An 8,352-nucleotide genomic window follows, 5' to 3' on the forward strand; every position below is an offset into this window, starting at 1 on the left:
CTCGGACTCAGAGACCTGCCCATTCTCCTCTGCATATGCTCCACTCTGCCTCTCTAGCACACGGTGTGTGAACGCAAACGGGAGTATGTATGTGTGTGAGGGAAAGGGAGTATGCTTTGTTTCTTTTCTCTCTCTCTCTCTCTCTCTCTCTCTCTCTCTCTCTCTCTCTCGCTCTCTCGCTCTCTCGCTCTCACTCTAGACAGGGACTTAACCAGGTCACTGGATGAATGCAATGCTACGGTTGTTATTAGCATATGTACCCTTGTCATGTGATCACAAAGGAGTAGTAAATGTGTGTGTGCGGGGGAAGGGGACACACACACACACACACAGTACAGTGGGTCACATGGGGCACCTCAAAAGGAATATGTGATGTTTTGCCATCTGGTGAGGAGATTACCTTTAAATCCCACATCCAGCTTTCACTCCTTCTGTCTGGACTGGAGCACTGAGAGGGACACCCCAAAACACACACACACACACACACACACACACACACTCACACACACACACACCAAGCCAATAACAATGCAGTGGGATAGGATCCGAATGAGAGGAGAATGTCTCGGGACAGGATTGGGGACACACAGTCATCACCATGCCTATTGGCTTATTCACTGGTCCACAAAAAAAGGTTCTGAAGGATTTAGGCGCAAAACCATGTGGTGAACACTAGCATAAAAACCATTTGTCCTGATGAGGAGGGAAACCAGCTTAAGCCGTGGAGTGGCGTGGTCCTTGTCTGACCATCATATCTGTTTCCTGGGGGGTTGGGCTGAGTTACAGCTGGTTCTAGTGACATATTCTCATATTCTCATAATCACTCTGCAATGCTCAGCTTCACTCAATCAGCTGGTCAATACTGCATCGGCAGATGATTAACTTGAGTGGATAAACACACACAGAGACATGCACGCTCACACACACATACGCACAAGTGCACACAGGAGTAGCGGAGGTGGTTTGGTGGACTACGCTTGTGTTATGAGTAAGCTTGCCTGAAGACTTGTGTTAGCTCCCAGATCTCCTAGATCTAATCCTTTCTCAGTGGGCTAAGGTGTTTTTGAGGCATACAGAAGACCAGGGTTCGACAAACACACACACACACACACACACACACACACACACACACACACACACACACACACACACACACACACACACACACACACACACACACACACACACATCTAGATTAAATAAGCAGCCCCCTAAAAGTCCCACTCCCCCAAACCCCCGACCAAGCATGGTACTAGAAGTGTCTGAAACACATACACACACAGAGATTGTGGTTAAAGCTGGGTGCCAACAGGAGGAAGTCGTCTTCACTAGTAACCCCCACTAAGCATCATTTATTCAATACCTACATCAGGAGTGTGTGTGTGTGTGCGTGCGTATGCGTGCGTGTTCGTGTGCATGCGTGTGCGTGTGCGTGCGTGTGTGCGTGCGTGTGCGTGCGTGCGTGTGCGTGCGTGTGTGTGCGTGCGTGTGTGTGTGTGAGTGTGTGTGTGTGCGTGTGTGTGTGTGGCCTACATGAGAAATATCAGAGGGCTATATATAACCCTAGAGTGACTCCAACTGGAGGAAAGATGAAAAGAACTACGCATCCCTTTTCACTGTCAGATATGTCTGAAATGAAAATACTTCTCTGTGATGCCTTAGATCAATCATGTACTTTGTCGGAAGATATCCTGTTTTATCTTGTTCATCAGGAGGAACAATGACATGGTTGTCCATAATTAACTAGTAAAGACTGCAATGAGTCCATCCTCTGTGTAAGCTAAATTGGGTAATATTTTCTGATTATGTGATAAACAAGGAATCTTTCAGTCCGAACACAGTAATGATAAAGGCCACAAGTTCACACCTAATCTTCACAGGGGGAGAATAAATCATTTTATGCCTCAGGCAAGATGCACAATGACCTGCTTCACAACACCCTGACATACGGGACAAAAACACAAAAACACACACACAATAACACACCCACGAAAAGGCATGCACAGGCACCCGCACACACACACACGCACACACACACACACACACACACACGCACACACGCACACACGCACACACGCACACACGCACACACGCACACACGCACACACACACACACACACACACACACACACACACACACACACACACACATACATACATACATAAAATGCAGAGACACACACATGAGCAATTCACAGACAGAGTCATGATTTTCATCAGAACCCTACCGTCTAAGACATAAAGTTACCCCCACCATCCCATCACATTCTCCCCTGACACACACACTCTCCCCCAACGACCTAATCACCACAAAACCAGCCTAGCCAGCTCCAGACACAAAGAACTGAGTAAGTGAGAGAGAGAGAAAACAATGCCGTAACAAGCAATACATTAATAACTACTAATAAGACCAGATTTCTCCTCAAACAATGCACCGGGTGTGTGTGTTGTATGATTCAAGTGGTGATCTGAGTTGCAGAGATGGTTCCCCATGGTAAAGTCTTGGTATTGTTTAGTTTTAAAATACTGAGAGCCCAGCCAGTCTCTGCCTACAGCTCTCTGATTCATCCCTATGGTCCCTTGTCTGAGGTGTGTGTATGTGTTTATGGAAAATGCCCTCTAGCCAGACTCTATCCTCTTGCCAGACAAAGAGGAGGTTTCTGTGTTTCTGTTTAAGGTTACAGATACTAGCCAGCACAGTTTCAGCAACATAAATACATACACGTATACAAACACATGCGTGCAGGCACACACACACACACACACACACACACACACACACACACACACACACACACACACACACACACACACACACACACACACACTGAGATGAATCTCTGACACTCAAACACTATAACTCATTGATTTTCTGTTGTTATGTCTGCTTGTCATTCTATGAAATGATTCCTATTGACTGTTGTACAACTCATGGTGTTCCCTGTGTTTGTGTTATCTGTTCATTCACAATAAACATACAAAATGACACACACATACAGGAGGATGACAGAGAGAGCAGAACAGAGGCCTCCTAGTCCCCTATGGTGAAGTCATTGTGATGACTTAAGCCCTCATCGAGGGATCTGGGTTCTCCCTCTTTCTCTCGCTTGTCTTTTGCTTTCTGATAATGCACTCATTTCACACTCTCAGGTAGGTCACAAATGCAGCTGTGTATGTGCGCGCGAGAAAGAGGGAGAACCCAGATCCCAGATCCCTCGATGAGTCATCACAATGACTTCACCATAGGGGACTAGGAGGCCTCTGTTCTGTCCTCTCTGTCATCCTCCTGTATGTTTGTGTGTGTGTCATTTTTAAAAATGTTTATTTGTTTTTTATCACAGGAGAGAGAGAGAGAAGAAACCGGACACACACACAACCTACCCTAGTCCACAACCTACCCCAGCCCACATTTTCAAGTTCAAATACATTTGAGTTCTATACGTTTCAGTCATCGTGAGGGAGGAAGGGAGAAGAGGAGAGAAGGGATGAGGAAGTGGCAGGGATGAGGAAATGACAGGTGGGAGGGGGAGGAGAGGATAGGATAGGAGAAGGAGGTAACTCAATTAGACTACAGGAAGATTGAATGCATTTTTAATCTTGGTGCTACATCTCCTGCCTGAAGTGACTGTCAACCTTTGTAGAAGACAAGATCCTGTATGGTCTCATTGTAGAGACAGAGAAGTGATCTATCCCTTCATTCTCCCTCCGTATCAAGTCATAGATTTATATAATGTCATCACAGCATCATATGTGACTCGTTTCAGGAAACTAGACGTCTCTCGTGGGTCACTAATTTACAGGACAGCCATTTGATCGTAAACTTTAAAAAAAAAGAATTAAATGCGTTTTTGGCAGAAATGCCTTCTTGAACATGTGAACTTTCATGTGCCTTAATAACAAACTTGTATACCATCTGTAAATAGGAATGAAATGTTTAAATTACAAGCCTAGTTGGTTTAGCCACAGAAAAAGCCAACAACCTTCCCGCTAGCCATGATTGGCTGAGATATTGAGTGGGCTGGACATGGTGAGAGATGAGTTTGGATTGGTCTGCCATATGGCATGCTTCTGTCTATTGGAGGTGGTCCGTATGTCTTGGGAATGCTGTCTAACACAGCTTTATTTATTTCAATGTAAGTGTTGCTTTCCACTTTCTGAAGGACCGAGCTCTGAAATGACTTTGAGAATGATAGCTAAAGGAGAAAACACCTGTCTCCAGATTACATCTTCAAACTAAGGGCAACCATGGCATTTGACAGGAGACGCGTTAATCCATAATGCGGGTAAGATAGTCTAGCTAGCTACATTTTCAGATATTACACGTTTCAAATTTTTTCATTTCAAGTTAAAATGTACTGTTAGCTAGCTGGCTAACATTATCATTTGTATCTCAGGGCCATTTGCTTGGCTAGTTAGAGCCTAATGTTAGCTAGCTAACATTGAACGTGGTTGGTTAGCCACCTGCAGATTCATGCAGGCTAGTAACGTCATGAGTTGGGATTATGGTTCATTATTTAGCTAGCTAGCTTACATGTCTTAAGAAAAGACTCCACTATGCAAGTAACCATTTCAGGTGCGTTCGTAAATTCAGTCTGGCCATCTACTCCGATTTCAGATCACTCTCGTCTGAGTGTACCAGAGCACAGAATAACTGCCGAATTTACGAACGCTCAACACCCGTTGAATATGGCCGGTGTCAGTAATCATTGGCAAACAAGTGCAATTAAATTATTGCCAGCAGCACAGTTACAGTCACCAACACTCTGGATAACATGAAAACAGCCTTACCGGCTGTGCTAGAGTGAGTTAAATGGTCAGAGTTTGGGTGGGGGCTAGAGCGAGTTAAATGGTCAGAGTTTGGGTGGGGGCTAGAGCGAGTTAAATGGTCAGAGTTTGGGTGGGGGCTAGAGCGAGTTCTCCAGTAGGTACCAAAAGGTGAGGTTACAAGTTTATTAACTTTCAAAGTAGAATTACTTTACAATTATTCCTCAAATGCAATGTATGATATACCATTTTGTAGCTCTGTGTCTCTGCTTTTATCCAATGTAAAAAACACCATTTCAAATTCTGCTACATAAAGACCGAATCAAGGCGGTCGGTCACATATTATGAATGGAGACTTTTGATATTAGAATGGGGGGATAATACGGTGTCCAGAGGGTGTTGTTGCTACGTTGTTATTTACAGTTTAAGTCGTAAGTTTACATACACTTAGGTTGGAGTCATTAAAACTTGTTTTTCAACTATGCCACAAATTTCTTGTTAACAAACTATAGTTTTGGCAAGTCAGTTAGGACATCTACTTTGTGCATGACACAATACATTTTTCCAACAATTGTTTACAGACAGATTATTTCACTTATAATTCACTGTACCACAATTCCAGTTGGTCAGAAGTTTACATACACTAAGTTGACTGTGCCTTTCAACAGCTTGGAAAATTACAGAAAATGATGTCATGACTTTAGAAGCTTCTGATGCTAATTTACATAATTTGATGTATTTCAAGGCCTACCATGGGACCACGCATGTCTCCTAGAGATTAATGTACTTTGGTGCAAAAAGTGCAAATCAATCTCAGAACAACAGCAAAGGACCTTGTGAAGATGCTGGAGGAAACAGGTACAAAAGTATCTATATCCACAGTAAAACGAGTCCTATATCGACATAACCTGAAAGACCGCTTAGCAAGGAAGAAGCCACTGCTCCAAAGCCGCCATAAAAAAGATGGACTACGATTTGCAACTACACATGGGGACAAAGATCATACTTTTTGGAGAAATGTCCTCTGGTCTGATGAAACAAAAATAGAACTGCTTTGCCATAATGACCCTCATTATGTTTGGAGGAAAAAGGGGGATGCTTGCAAGCCGAAGAACACCATCCCAACCGTGAATTACGGGGTTAGCAGCATCATGTAGTGGGGGTGCTTTGCTGCAGGAGGGACTGGTGCACTTCACAAAATAGATGACATCATGAGGGAGGAAAATTATGTGGATATATTGAAGCAACATCTCAAGACATCAGTTAAAGTTAAAGCTTGGTCTTCCAAATGGACAATGACCCCAAGCATACTTCCAAAATTGTGGCAAAATGGCTTAAGGACAACAAAGTCAAGGTATTGGAGTGGCCATGACAAAGCCCTGACCTCAATCCTATAGAAAATGTGTGGTCAGAACTGAAAAAGCGTGTGCGAGCAAGGAGGCATACAAACCTGAATCAGTTACACCATCTGTCAGGAGGAACGGGCCACAATTCACCCAACTTATTGTGGGAAGCTTGTAGAAGGCTACCAGAAACGTTTGACCCAAGTTAAACAATGGCAATTTGCCACAAACAAGGCAATGGTACCAAATACTAATTGAGTATATGTAAACTTCTGACCCACTGGGAATGTGATGAAAGAAATAAAAGCTGAAATCATTCTTTCTACTATTATTCTTACATTTCACATTCTTAAAATAAAGTTGTGATCCTATCTGACTTAAGACAGGGAATTCTTACTAGGATTAAATGTCAGGAATTGTGAAAAACTGAGTTTAAATGTATTTAGCTAAGGTGTATGTAAACTTCCGACTTCAACTGTACATTGCTATGGTGCTTTGCTATGTGAATGGCCAGTCCCTTTCATAGTGTATTAGTGTTGTCGTCTGAGAGTAAGTTTATCACAGACACCACATGACGCGCACAAATCATATCAAAATATATACGCAACAAAATCCAATTTACCATAGAAATGCATTAAGATTCTGAGATTATAGTATTTGCATAATAATCCGACATTCCAAGTGGTACGCTGCTTCATCCATAAAGGAACACTGCTTTGCAGGGATATTCTGCCACAGCTGAAGTCTGTTCCTATAAAACAAGAGGACAGATCTATTGTGTCAACCTGAAGCTGTCCCTGTTTCTCTATGTTAGTAAAGTAACTGTGGGCCTGCTAGCCTTACTAAATCATTCATATCGAGTAATGTAATTATAAATACAGTCACGCTCCAATACCCACTCTAACATAATGCTGAGAATGGCACATGCACGCACGCACACACACACACACGCACGCACGCACGCACGCACGCACGCACGCACGCACACACGCACACACACACACACACACACACACACACACAAAGGTATACCATCCTTCTCAGCCCACTGGTGTGTGAAGGAGTATATTGCTTTAACGTCCTCTGATACATTACTCTAATGTTCTCTACTTACGATATCTACAGAGAGAACAGTACTAACACATACTCAGACACTACACACACTCCACACACACAATCACCAGTACATGCAAAAGAGGGATGGGCCATGCTATGCATCGTGGCTTATAGGTTCGGGCGGCCTCTTCTCAAATGTATGCAAATGTTTGTGCTTGTGTGTTTGTGAATGAGTTTGCTTGCGTGTGTGTGTGTGTGCATTTGCGACTGATGGTGTTTAAGTGTGAACATGCGTGTGTGCTTTCTTGCTTACATGTGTGTTAGTGCATAGTGTGACTGTGAGTGAGTTTTTTGTGGGTGTGTATGCAGATCGCTCAGAGCCATTTCAATATTTCTAATTTAAAAATGCAAATGCAGAGGCCAGATAAGCCTCTGCCTTGTGGCCTCCTGCAGTAATTAGAAAAATAAAGAAATAAGGCTGCTAATTAGGATGCCGTGAGGAAGTGTAGAGGAAGGATGTGGTCTTCCTGCTTGTCCGTTTCCACCTCACATGTAGTGCATGAATAATAGTCCCAATGCTGCTCCAACCGCTCCTGTGACATCACATTCTTACCTCCAGCCTCAAACGCTACACACAAACACATCATTTCTTTCATATTCACATCATACAGTTATATAACATTTGGCTGACCTCTAACTTCAAATTGGTAAACGTTGTACTGACATCTTGTACTGACATCAGTGTTGTGTTGATGTTGGTGTTGTAATCACATCAATGTTGTGCTGACGTCAATATTGTACAGAGATCAATGTTGTACAGCTCAGCTATCAATGCATTGTAAGAAATGTTAGAATTTTGTGAAACTGCATCTTAATGACTGAACGTATCATGGAAACAAAGCTACAAAGGGAAAGTCATATTTACATCATGCAGGTGTGTGTGTGTGTATCTGTCCTGTGTGGTTACTGAACACAGTGTATTGTCTTTCTGAGCTTAATAGACCACAGGGGCTGCTATGATCTACTGCTACTGAAGCATTAGCTCTCTTTCACTCACTCACTCACTCACTCACTCACTCACTCACTCACTCACTCACTCACTCACTCACTCACTCACTCACTCACTCACTCACTCACTCACTCACTCACTCACTCACTCACTCACTCACTCACTCACTCACTCACACAC

General features: G+C 43.2%; 1 protein-coding gene across 1 annotated transcript in view; it reads right to left on the reverse strand.

The window, feature by feature from the left end:
* LOC115109451 (FERM domain-containing protein 4A-like) overlaps positions 1 to 97 on the reverse strand; it is a 177,598-nt gene extending 177,501 nt beyond the window's left edge. Inside the window, 1 exon segment of the mRNA XM_065009760.1 lies at positions 1 to 97. This exon segment is cut by the window's left edge and continues 310 nt beyond it. The gene's annotated coding sequence lies outside the window, so the exon portion shown is untranslated.
* Positions 98 to 8,352: the final 8,255 nt, after the last annotated feature.

Source organism: Oncorhynchus nerka, linkage group LG25, assembly GCF_034236695.1.
Source record: "Oncorhynchus nerka isolate Pitt River linkage group LG25, Oner_Uvic_2.0, whole genome shotgun sequence".
NCBI classification, from domain to species: Eukaryota; Metazoa; Chordata; class Actinopteri; order Salmoniformes; family Salmonidae; genus Oncorhynchus; species Oncorhynchus nerka.